The sequence below is a fragment of the Bombina bombina genome, chromosome 1 (genome assembly GCF_027579735.1).
Source record: "Bombina bombina isolate aBomBom1 chromosome 1, aBomBom1.pri, whole genome shotgun sequence".
Classification (NCBI taxonomy): domain Eukaryota; kingdom Metazoa; phylum Chordata; class Amphibia; order Anura; family Bombinatoridae; genus Bombina; species Bombina bombina.
In genome coordinates, this window is record NC_069499.1 from 627,048,177 (window position 1) to 627,060,774 (window position 12,598).

The window sequence follows — 12,598 nt, forward strand, 5'->3', positions numbered from 1 at the left end:
TACAGGTATCACTCGTAAGCTGTCTAATGGCTGCTCTCAGTGCGGCTCCTGTTACAAACACCGGCCGGTGTAGAAAGTGCAAGACGTGATCCTTAAGTACAGGAGAACAATTCTGGATCCAGAAGAGTTAGCCTTAAGTCTCTTAGTTAGGCAAAAAGAGATTATAATAAGCTAATAATAAGCCCTTTGTCTAGGAGCTCCACTTCAGTGCGACCGCTCAGTTAGGCAGCTAGCTCCGCCCCCCAAATGTTTGTATTTTAGGGGTATATTAATTTAATATAGGTGGCGGCGGTATAGGGGGATTAGATTAGGGGTTAATTAATTTAATATAGGTGGCGGCGGTGTAAGGGGGTCAGATTAGGGGTTAATATAGTTTAAATAGGTGGCGGCGGTGTAGGGGGATCATATTAGGGAGTAATATAGTTTAAATAGGTGGCGGCGGTGTAGGGGGATCATATTAGGGGGTAACTTAGTTAATGTAGGTGGCGGCGGGGTAGGGGGCTCACATTAGGGGGTAATATAGTTAAAATAGGTAGCGGCGGTGTAGGGGGCTCACATTAGGGGGTAATATAGATAATGTAGCTGGCGGTGGGGTCCGGGAGCGGCGGTTTAGGGGTTAATATATTTATTGTTAGGAGTGAGAGGGGGGATTGCGGATAGAGGGGTATACGTGTCGGGCTATGTTTTGGAGGCGTGTTAGACAGTACGGGTGATTTAATAACTTAGTCAGGTTTTTTATGCGGCGGCAGTTTCTAAAGTGCCGTAAGTCACTGACGACTCCAGAAATTTGTACTTACGCAGATTTCTGGACATCGCTGGTTTGTCAGACTTACGGCACTTTAGAATCTGACGGCGCCGTATATGAGATTGCTCAAGTTGCGAGCTGAAACTACGGGCAGCGCAGGTTTCCCCGCTTGCGCTGAAACCTGCGCCGTATATCGGATCGCAGCCTTGATTGGTTGATGACTCTGTTGCTGTTAGCTTTATTTCTATATGTCTGTTCTAACGTTGTGCCTTAATCTATAAAATTCATATATTAGAGCATTTTTCTTTATGGAGATATTTTGTTATTTTATGGAAAACCACTATAGCACATACAATTGAATGGCTGCTATACAGTAGCAACACAAGAGAATGCTTCATTCACTCATGGCAATCATTTATTAGGAAAGTGAATAATATATGGTAGAATAGGAAAATCCTATAAGCTACAATACAAAATAAATAAAAACAAGGATCCAGTAAAACATCAAAAATACAAACATCCAATCCTAGTTATTCAGGGCAGCCCAAGTTATCATAAGCTCAGTTTGTGATCTACTTGTGTATGTTTTGAAGGATATTTGAGCATCCAAATAGCTTCTGCTAATAGTTATAATAAGTGTCCATATTTTTTTCCTAAAGGGATATACAACCCAAAAATGTTCTTTTGTGATTCAGACAGAACAGACCATTTAAAAAGGTTTCCAATTTACTTCTATTATTAAATTTCCTTTGTTCCCATGATATTCTGTGTTGAAGAGGTACCTAGGTAGGCATCTGGCGCACTACAGGGCGGGAAATAGTGCTGCTATCTAGAGCTCTTACTAATGGATAACATTCTTGCAAAACTGCTACTATATAGTGCTTCAGAAAAGGAACGGCTCCTGTGCTTACAGCCCTGATTTTAAACAAAAAATACCAATAGAATGAAGAAAAAATAATAATAGAAGTAAATTAGAAAATTGATTAAAATCACATGCTTTATCTGAATCATGAAAAAAAAATTTGGGTTTCATTCCCTTTAAAGAAACATAAAACTTAATATTGTAACTATTTAAAGAACATAAAATTGTATGCTGCAAACTATATAAACTTCCCTTTAAAACATCTTAATAATGGACACTTGGCAAACCTAAACCATAAGTATGATCAACAAAATACATGTACAAAATAAAAATATAATAATAAAAAATATAAATAAATCATATAAATAATATAAATTTATAGTTGTGTTAGTATTATCAAAACAGAAGCAGAAACAGTGAAATTATATTAGAATCATTTAATCTAATCAAGTCAAAATTGAATGTCATGGCTCAGACAGAGGATGCAGTTTTAAAAGACTTTAATTTACTGTTTAAAAGCATACCTAGGTAACCTCATGAGTGACAATGCACGCACATTGGGCACATATGCCTCTTGGTGCTGGCTCACCAGATGTGTCCAGCTAGCTCCCAGTAGTGCATTGCTACTGTGGAGCTAACTTTAAGTACAAGTTTAACCCCTTGTGGGGGTTAAAGACATAGTTATATTCAAGTAATCGTGCAATTATTAAATGCTCTAACACATTAAAGTGGTTCCTTTTTTGCACGTTGGAGTGCCTTTAACTACCAAAGAATGGTAAGAAATGTACAGGAGCAAGGCAGGCCGTAGATATTACATCTTTCATGTACAGTTCTTGAGACTGAGACCAATCGATGCTGCCAGCACTGAGCACAAAGCATGTGAAGGGGTTACTAACAGAATATTAGTAATTAAGCTTGTCAGCTGTTATTAGGCTGTAGGCGGCTGTGCTGCGCCTCTTTTTTGCCCACTCACAACAATTTCCTTAGAGTTGACGAGCCAAGGGCCTGCACCATGGCAAGTTATACAAGTGTTGAATTTGTAGTTAATTAAAGTTGAGCATTAATTAACAAGTTGCCAGAGTGAGCTCCACTGATGCAATTACCCTCTGACTGTTATGTGAATGCTGTTTGAGTTGCGCTTTTCTGCAGGGGATTAAGTTATAAATTGTTTTTTTTTCCCCAGACTTCATCATAAGCAAGATCGTTGGAGCCAATAAAAAAATGGCATGTCAGCACCTGAAAGGCAGTTTTTTTATACCTTAGCCCTATGTTATCACTTTGTTATTTAATTAGTTTATTAATTTTCATATCTTCTTTATAGAAACATACATTTTGTATACCAGTAAGAATCATTTCTATTTATTAGTAATCTATAACTAAATATAAATCACTCCAAAAATAATAGAACTGGGGATTTACTAGGCTTTGAGTAATCAAATTAAAGGGACAGTAAACACCTTGTAATTACAAGACATTTTTGTTGTGTTGCTAGAGAATAACAAATCAGCCGAGTCTTAATTATAATGTTTTTTTAAAAAAAATGAACATCCTTTTTACTGCAATAGCCAAACTCCACCGACCATTTACCTTATTTGAAGGAGACGATCTGGACTTTAGTCAACACTGCCATAAAGTTTGCATAAAGTTCATTGTTTTGCAGTTGATAGCTAATAAAGTCAATTAGGGGCATATATGCAGCAATGTTAGCCTTCAAAAATGAGCAGGGTTCATTTCAAACTCTGAGAATTAGAAATTGGTAAATTTTCAGAGCTAAATTACATGAAAATGGGGCAAAATAAATAATGAAATTATATTGCAAAGTTGATTAATTACATATAACTGAACATACTATATAAATTATAAATGTAAACATCTCAAGGTGTAATAGAATTTCATGATCAACAAAAGCATATTAAAAGACAATACAAAAGCACTTATTCTGTATTTTAAATGAGTAGTAGATTTTTTTTTTACACATTTCAGAGTTATCATTTTCCCTCCACCTGCATCATGTGACAGTCATCATTCAATCACAAAATGCATATATGTATATAATTATGCTCAACTGGTGCCTCAGAAAGTGTGCATATAAAAAGATTGTGCACATTCTGATAATGGAAGTGAATTGCATGCTCTATGAGAATCATGAAAGTTGTATTTTGACTTTGTGTTCCTTTAAAGGGATAGGAAGAATCACAAAGAGCATGTCATTTTCAGACACTATTAAAATAACTTCTATTTTCAAATATGCTTTGTTCTTTTGGTATGCATTGTTGAAAATGAATATGCTTATATGCTACACTAGTGGGAGCTAGCTTGGGACACATATTGTGTAACAGAATGTAACTTTTCCAGTATGACTATTCAGTAACCCTGCAACAAGCAAAGGATTCCTTTCAATTCATGGTTCACCCTATGCTATGTTATTTATAAGGTGGTACTACAGAGTGAGGCTTCACCCATAAACACTCCCTATCTCCCCACCAAGAGTTGTTTCTATTTTGGGCTTAAAGGGACAGTAAACCCCTTTTTATTATATAAAATGTCTAGTTATATGTATGAAACAACTTGTAATATATTTTCATTACTTATTTTGCCCCCATTTATTGTAATTTCTAATTCTCTCTGACTTGAAATGCATCCTGCTGACGTATTAAGGCTAACTCTGTTATTTATCCGTCCATAATTGGCTTTCTCAGATAACAACTGCAAAGCAATGCATTTTTACGCTAAGTTTATGACAGTGGCTAAAGTGAACAAAAGCCCAGGCGGAGCTTTTATTTTATAGCAACAAAACAGAAATGTCTTGTAATTACAAGGTGTTTGCTGTCCTTTTAAAAATACTATTGGCATGCTAGCCCAGAAATACAGATTTGCTTAGCATGAAAGTTTTCTTTACAGTTTCTGTATATTGTACAGTTACAGAACAAATAATGTAGTATGATATTAAGTGCATTGTAAAGGTATATTAACTGACCAACCAAAGCGCATGGTCACTAGTTGCTTATTGAAACCAATTACTTTTGAGGTACTAATAGCTAGCACTGTTTTTGCCATCATACTGGTCCTATTGCAAGAGGATAGTGGTGACCACAGCAGTGGCACATATAATATAATATCCACACCACTTCCACACCAACCATACATCATCATATTAAAAGTAAAAAACTGCACTACAGTCAGACCCCTAATCCTCCTACTCAAACTTCTCCACACATTTTTAGCATACTCACAATTCCAAAATAAATATATAACTCTCTTAGTTTGACAACAACCATCCCTTGGACACACTTCTGAAGTCACTAAACAACACACTCTCTGAAAATACTTTGTCACCAAACACTTTTGCACACTCATCCAAAATGCTTCTTCAGCACATTTGTCCACACCGACACACATTCCTTCTCATCCAAACCCCCAAGCAACACAAGACCTTCCTTCTCCTCCAACATTTTAAACACCATCCTATTTTCACACCATCTACCTACTAACATTCTCCAAACCATATTTTTTAATACAACATTTAACCCTTACATAAAACCACAGAAGAGTAAAACATACCAGTTTATTTCTATCAATCTCAACCAAACAATATTACCTTAGAACATTTCCACATGCATACTTTACCATATAACTAGCTGTGCTATCCTTACCACTCAGAACCACACACCTACTAACCTATTTTACAGCCAAGAATCTCTCCACATCAGCAAAACCGATACTGTATTGTTCTTGTGTAGTCACTCAAATTAGTATCTTACCAAGGAATAACTCAGAGAACACAGAGCTGCATCTAGTCACTAACTGTTTATTATCCTAACTGAACTTGTTAACATATATGGTGGAAACACCAACAGCCAATCAACATTCTGTATGCAAATTGACAAACACATCACATGACATGTTAATAACATTACATCTCCCTTTTTATGAAATTTTAGAATATCACATTTATATTTTATATTATAGGTCCAGGATGTTTCTAGGTTTTACCATACGACCAGAATGTGTGAATTGAAACCTGCTGTGCATGTTTCAGCGTTGTCAGTGTCTTCTTTCAGTTGTTCTGGGATTGCAGGTGTATTTGTGGTTGTGCTTGGGATCTCAAGGGTTGGCTCATGTGCTTCTAGTTGCGGTTCTTTAGTTTCCATCAGGTGTCGTAGGTTGCGACAGAGAACTTGATCATCGCTGGTGCGGATGAGGTAAGATCTTTGTGTGTCTGCAGGCTGCAGAATAGTGGAAGGCACCCATTGACCACTGGCTTGCTGAAAATGAATAGTATTTTCTTGTGTCAATGTGGACAAAGGCTGTGCAGTGCGATTATAGTAATGTCTTTGTTTAGCTTGTTATGTTCTCTTTTGGCACGCACACATTTTTGATCAACTACCTAAGGCTGCAGTTGTTCGCCAGTTGTAGGCAGGATAGAACGTAGAAGTCTACTCATGAGCAATTGTGAGAGACTTGAATCCATCCACAGGGATATTCCTGTGCTCCAGCAGGCTGAGGTATGGGTCCTTTCCTTCAGCTTTTGCTTTGTTTAGTATGGTCTTTGCTGTTTTCACTGTCTTTTAACTAGATGCTACATGTGCAAAGTCCCAATGAACTGCAAAGTTTTTGAAGTCACCTGATTTATATTGCAGACCATTATCTGAAATTACCTTTTCAGGTATACCATGTCTTGCAAATATAGCCTTTAGCTTGCGGATTATGGTCGCTGATGTGGTTGAATGGAGTCTTTCCAATTCAAAAAATCTGCTGTAGTAATCAACAGTGATTAAGTAGTCCTAACCATTCCACATAAAAAGATCTGTTGCAATGATTTGCCATGGACGCTCTGGAATCTGATGAGAGATCATGGGCTCTTTAGGGTTAGACTTTCGGCGTTCTAGGCAGGTAGGGCATTTTTCGACCATATCCTCAATTTGTTTGTTCATTCCTGGCCAAAATAATATGTCTCTGGCTCTTTGCTTACTCCTCTAAATTCCCATATGCCCAGTGTGTATACGCTCTAGCATATTTGGCCTCAGCACACCTGGGACAATGATTTTCTCAACTTTGAATAGGATCCCTTCAATCTCTGAAATTTCATCTCTTTGATTCCAGTATTCAACAAGGCTGGAAGGACATCTTTTCCTTACGTTAGGCAACCCAGATTTGATTATGTTTTTCAGCATGAGTTGAGGATCCTGTTCTGTAGCTGTTTGAATGTCAGTCAGTTTCCTGTCAATAATAGGGAGATTGGTTATGACTGTGTGAATCTGTGCATCCATTCCTTCATTCAGTGATTCAAGTCTGTATTGTATTGATTTCCTGGACAGGGTGTCGGCTATTGGAATATCTTTTCCTGAACGATGTACTATTTCAATGTCATACCTCTGTAGTTGCAAGATCATTCTCTGAAGGCATGGCGGTGCAGCTACAATGGCTTTCTTCATTATGGGTATTAAAGGTTTGTGGTCAGATTCAACAACAATCTTTCTGCCATAGACATACATGTGAAAACATTTGCATTCAAACACTATAGCATATAACTCCTTCTCAATTTGAGCATAGTTTTCTTCTGTTGGTGTGAGAGATTTAGAAGCATAGGCAATTGGCTTACCTTCTTGAAGCAATACAGCACCTAGTCTACTTTTTCTTTTTATCAAATGCTTTTTTGTGAGTTTCGTCCCATACAAACTAATTTGTCTGTTTCAGAAGCTGCCTCAATGGCGCATTAATCTCAGATAAGTTTGGTGTGAACTTGGACAGATAATTAACCATACCTAGGGTGGTCTCCAGCTCTGACTTTGTATCTTTTATGACATTGATCTTCTCTGGATCAGGTTTGATGCCTTCACGTGTCAGCTTGTGCCCAAAATAACTGACCTCTGAGACACATATCACACTTTTCTCTGGGTTAAGACGTACTCCTTTTTCATGGGTTCTCTTGAGTATGGCGTGCAAGTTTGCATCATGTTCCTCTTTTGTTTTTTCAAACAAGCGTAAGACCTTGTTTGGCCCAGCTTTGGCTGAGATTTATTTCTGACATTACAGGAGGAAAGGGTAATTTCCTTCCTCAGTATAATAAATCTAAGCAGAAGGGACGTCAGTGTAATTTTCGTTCCTTTCAAAACTTCAAGGGTAAACTTTCCTCTCCCTCTACAAAACATTTAAGACCTTTCCCCCCAGGGGCAGATTTCCTCTCTCAAGATTATCTGTAGACCAGCTTAAAAGAGAGGAGTTCTTACGTTGTGTTCGGGATCTATCCGAAATGGGAGTGATAGTTCCTGTTCCAGTACAGGAGCAGGGTCTGGGATTTTACTCCAATCTGTTTGTGGTTCCCAAGAAAGAAGGAACCTTCAGACCAATCTTGGATCTCAAGTCTAAACAAATTCCTCAGAGTACCATCCTTCAAAATGGAAACCATTCATTCCATTCTTCCCTTAGTTCAAGAGGGTCAATTTATGACAATAGTAGATTTAAAGGATGTGTACCTTCATGTTCCCATCCACAGGGATCATCACAAGTTTCTGAGATTTGCTTTTCTCCACAAACACTTCCAGTTTGTGGCTCTTTCTTTCGGACTAGCTCCCAGAATTTTTTTCTAAGGTTCTGGGATCTCTGTTGGCAGTGCTCCGGTTACAGGGTATTGCAGTGGCACTTTATCTGGATGACATTCTGGTTCATGCCCAGTCTTTTCATCTAGCAAGCTCCCACATGGAGATGCTTGTATACTTCCTGCGCTCTTACGGTTGGAAGGTGAATCTGGAAAAGAGTTCCTTAATTCCATCTACAAGGGTAGTCTTTTTGGGAACCATAATAGATTCGTTTTGATGAAAATATTTCAGACGGAGGTCAGAAAATCCAAGTTTTTCAAATCTTGTCTGTCTCTTCAATTCTCTCCTCAGCCATCAATGGCTCAATGTATGGAGGTAATCAGTCTCATGGTAGCCGCCATGGATATTATTCCTTTTGCTAATTTCCATCTCAGACCTCTGCAGTTATGCATGCTCAGACAGTGGAACAGGGATTACACAGATCTGTCTCCGTGAATTAATTTGGATCGGATGACAAGAGATTCTCTTTCTTGATGCTTGTCTCAGGATCATCTCTCCCAGGGAACCTATTTTTGCAGACCTATCTGGGTGATAGTAACTACGGACAATAGCCTGACAGGTTGGGAAGCAGTCTGGGGCCTTCTAAGGGCTCAGGGGACATGGACTTGGGAAGAATCTGTTCTCCCCATAAACATTCTAGAGCTAAGAGCAATCTTCAATGCTCTTCTGGCCAGGCCTCAGTTAGCTTCTGCCCGGTTTATCAGATTTCAGTCGAACAACATAACCTCAGTGGCTTATATCAACCATCAGGGTGGAACTCAGAGTTCTTTGGCCATGAAAGAGGTGTCCAAGATTATTCAGTGGGCAGAGACCCACAACTGTTGTCTATCTGTGATCCACATTCCAGGAGTGGACAATTGGGAAGCGGATTTTCTGAGCAGACAGAACTATCACCCGGGGGAATGGGAATTGCATCCGGAAGTGTTTTTTAACTTGATTCTCAAATGGGGACAGCCAGATCTAGATCTCATAGCATCTCATCAGAATGCCAGGGACCCTCAGGTGGTTCTGATAGATGCTCTGGCAGTTCTTTGCAATTTCATTCTTGCATACCTATTTCCTCCATTCACTCTCCTTCCTCGGGTCATTGCTCGGATCAAGCAAGAGAGGGCATCAGTGATTCTCAGTGCTCGAGCGTGGCCTCACAGGATTTGGTATGCAGACCTAGTGGAGATGTCATCTCTCTCTCTTGGAAACTTCCTCTAATAAAGGACCTTCAACTTCAAGGGTCCTTCCTTCATCCAAATCTAGTTTATCTGAAGCTGACTGCTTGGAGATTGAACACTTAATTTTATCTAAGCGTGGTTTTTCAGATCAGGTCATTGAGGCTATGATTCAGGCTTGCAAGCCTGTTACCAGGAAAATTTACCATAAGATTTGGCGTTAATATCTGTATTTGTGTGATTCCAAAGGCTACTCTTGGAGTAGAGTTCTGATTCCTAGGATTTTATCTTTTCTCCAAGAGGGTATGGAGAAGGGGTTATTGGCAAGCTCTTTGAAAGGTCATATTTCTGCCTTTTATATTTTGTTACATAAACATCTGGCAGAGGTTCCAGATGTTCAATTGTTCTTTCAGGCCTTGGTCAGAATCAGGCCTGTGTTCAAACCTATTACTCCTCCCTGGAGTCTTAATCTTGTTCTTAAGGTTTTTCAGAAGGCTCCTTTTGAACCTTTACATTCCTTAGATATTAAGTTGTTATCTTGGAAGGTTTTGTTTCTTGTTGCTATTTCGTCTGCTCGTAGAGTCTCTGAACTCTCGACTTTACAGCATGAGTCTCCCTATCTTATCTTTCACTCGGATAAGGTTGTTTTACGTACTAAATTGGGTTTTCTTCCTAAAGTAGTTTCAGATCGGAACATTAATCAGGATTGTTCCTTCTTTATGTCCTAATCCTTCTTCTCATAAGGAAAATCTTCTGCACAAGCTAGACATGATTTGTGCTCTGAAATTCTATTTATAGGCGACTAAGGATTTTCGTTAGTCTTCTGCTGTGTTTGTATTTTTCTCTGGGAAACGTAAGGGGCAGAAAGCTACGGTTACTTCTCTTTCTTTGTGACTGAAGAATATAATTCGCTTTGCCTATGAAACTGCTGGACAGCAGCCTCCTGAAAAGGTTACGGCTCATTCTACAAGGGCTGTTTCCTCTTCCTGGGCATTCAAAAATGAAGTTTCGGTAGAACAGATTTGCAAGGCTGCAACTTGGTCCTCTCTAAATACTTTTTCAAAATTCTATAAGTTTGATACTTTTGCCTTGGCGGAGGCTTCCTTTGGGAGAAAGGTTCTTCAAGCTGTGGTGCCTTCTGTTTAGGTTCCCTGTCTTGTCCCTCCCTTATCATCTGTGTCCTCTAGCTTGGGTGTTGATTCCCAATAGTAATTAGATGATCCGTGGACTCCTTGAGTCATTAGAAAGAAAACAAAATTTATGCTAACCTGATAAGTTTATTTCTTGACACGATGAGTCCACGGCCTGCCCTGTTTTTAATGACAGGATATTTTTTGTTATGTTATAAACCTCAGGCACCTCTGCACCTTGTTGCTTCCTTTATCTCCTTTACTTCGGTCAAATGACTGGGGTTTGATAGAAGGGAGGTGATATTTAACAGCTTTGCTGTGGTGCTCTTTGCCGCCTCCTGCTGACCAGAAGGTGAATATCCCAATAGTAATTAGATGATCCGTGGACTCATCGGGGCATATTTATCAAGGTCTGGCGGACCTGATCTGACAGTGCGGATCAGGTCCGCCAGACCTCGCTGAATACGGTGAGCAATACGCTCGCCGTATTCAGCATTGCACCAGCAGCTCACAAGAGCTGCTGGTGCAACACCGCCCCCTGCAGACTTACGTCCAATAGCCTGCCAGCAGGGGGGTGTCAATCAACCCGATCGTACTCGATTGGGTTGATTTCCGGCGATGTCTGTCCGCCTGCTCAGAGCAGGCGGACAGGTTATGGAGCAGCGGTCTTTGTGACCGCTGCTTCATAACTGCTGTTTCTGGTGAGCCGGCAGGCTCGCCAGAAACACGAGCATCAAGCTCCATACGGAGCTTGATAAATATGCCCCATCGTGTCAATAAATAAATAAATTTATCAGGTAAGCATAAATTTTGTTTTATTTCAGAGAATCTTATTATTGGGGGAGATTTTAATATGACTTTATGACCAGAGCTTGATAGATTATCTAGAAGAAACATTAAGGAATATAACAAGGCAGCAAGATATCTTAAATTTTTTTGTAACAAACTAAAACTGACAGACACCAGGAGGATTAAGAACCCTGATGTTCGTGCTTACACTTGTGAGTCTAAATCTTGTAAAACCTTTTCGAAGATTGATTGATTATCTCCTCATTTCCAAAAACTTTCTATCACAAAATTTAAAGTAGACATAAAAGACATTGTAATATCAGACCATGCAATTACATCAATTGGGTTTTCATCTCTCTCTAAAACGGCAAACAAAAATCAGACATTCTTTTTTCTACGCTTCTTTTTAAATTAGCCTAGATTTACAAACTGGCTAAATCAAAAATGGAGAAATTTCTGTAGTTTTAATAAAATATATTATAATAAAATTGAGATTTTTTGGGAAGCCTCTAAAACAGTTTTGCGTGGAGAAATTAAAGTTTACATGTCTTCTTGGAATAAGAAATCTACTGCACATGAAGTGCAATTAGCTAACAATTGGCTAGATTACGAGTTTTGAGTTATGAGTGAAAAAGCAGCGTTATGGGTAATAACGCTGCTTTTTCACTACCGCTGCTATTACGAGTCTTGTCAAAAAAGCAATACCGCACACTTTTTGGGCCGCAATTTGCGTTGTCTTTTTTCATTGGGACTTTCATAGCGGCGATATTACAAGCTTTTTCTGGAAGGCCAAAAAGTGAGCGGTACAGCCTATCCCGCAAGATTCGTAACACAATCTAAAGTCACTAAAAATAAAATTATTAACCCCTAATCTGCCGCTCCCGACATCGCTGCCACTATAATAAACATATTAACCCCTAAACCGCCACACTCCCGCCTCACAAACACTAGTTAAATATTATTAACCCCTAATCTGCTGTCCCTAACATTGCTGCAAACTACATTACAGTTATTAACCCCTAATCTGCCACCCCAATGTCGCTGCCACTATATTAAAGTTATTAACCCCTAAACCTAAGTCTAACCCTAACCCTAGCACCCCCTAACTTAAATATAATTAAAATAAATCTAAATAAAAATTTCTATCATTACCTAAATAATTCCTATTTAAAACTAAATACTTACCTATAAAATAAACCCTAAGATAGCTACAATATAACTAATAGTTACATTGTATCTAGCTTAGGGTTTATTTTTATTTTACAGGCAAGTTTGTATTTATTTTAACTAGGTAGAATAGTTAGTAAATA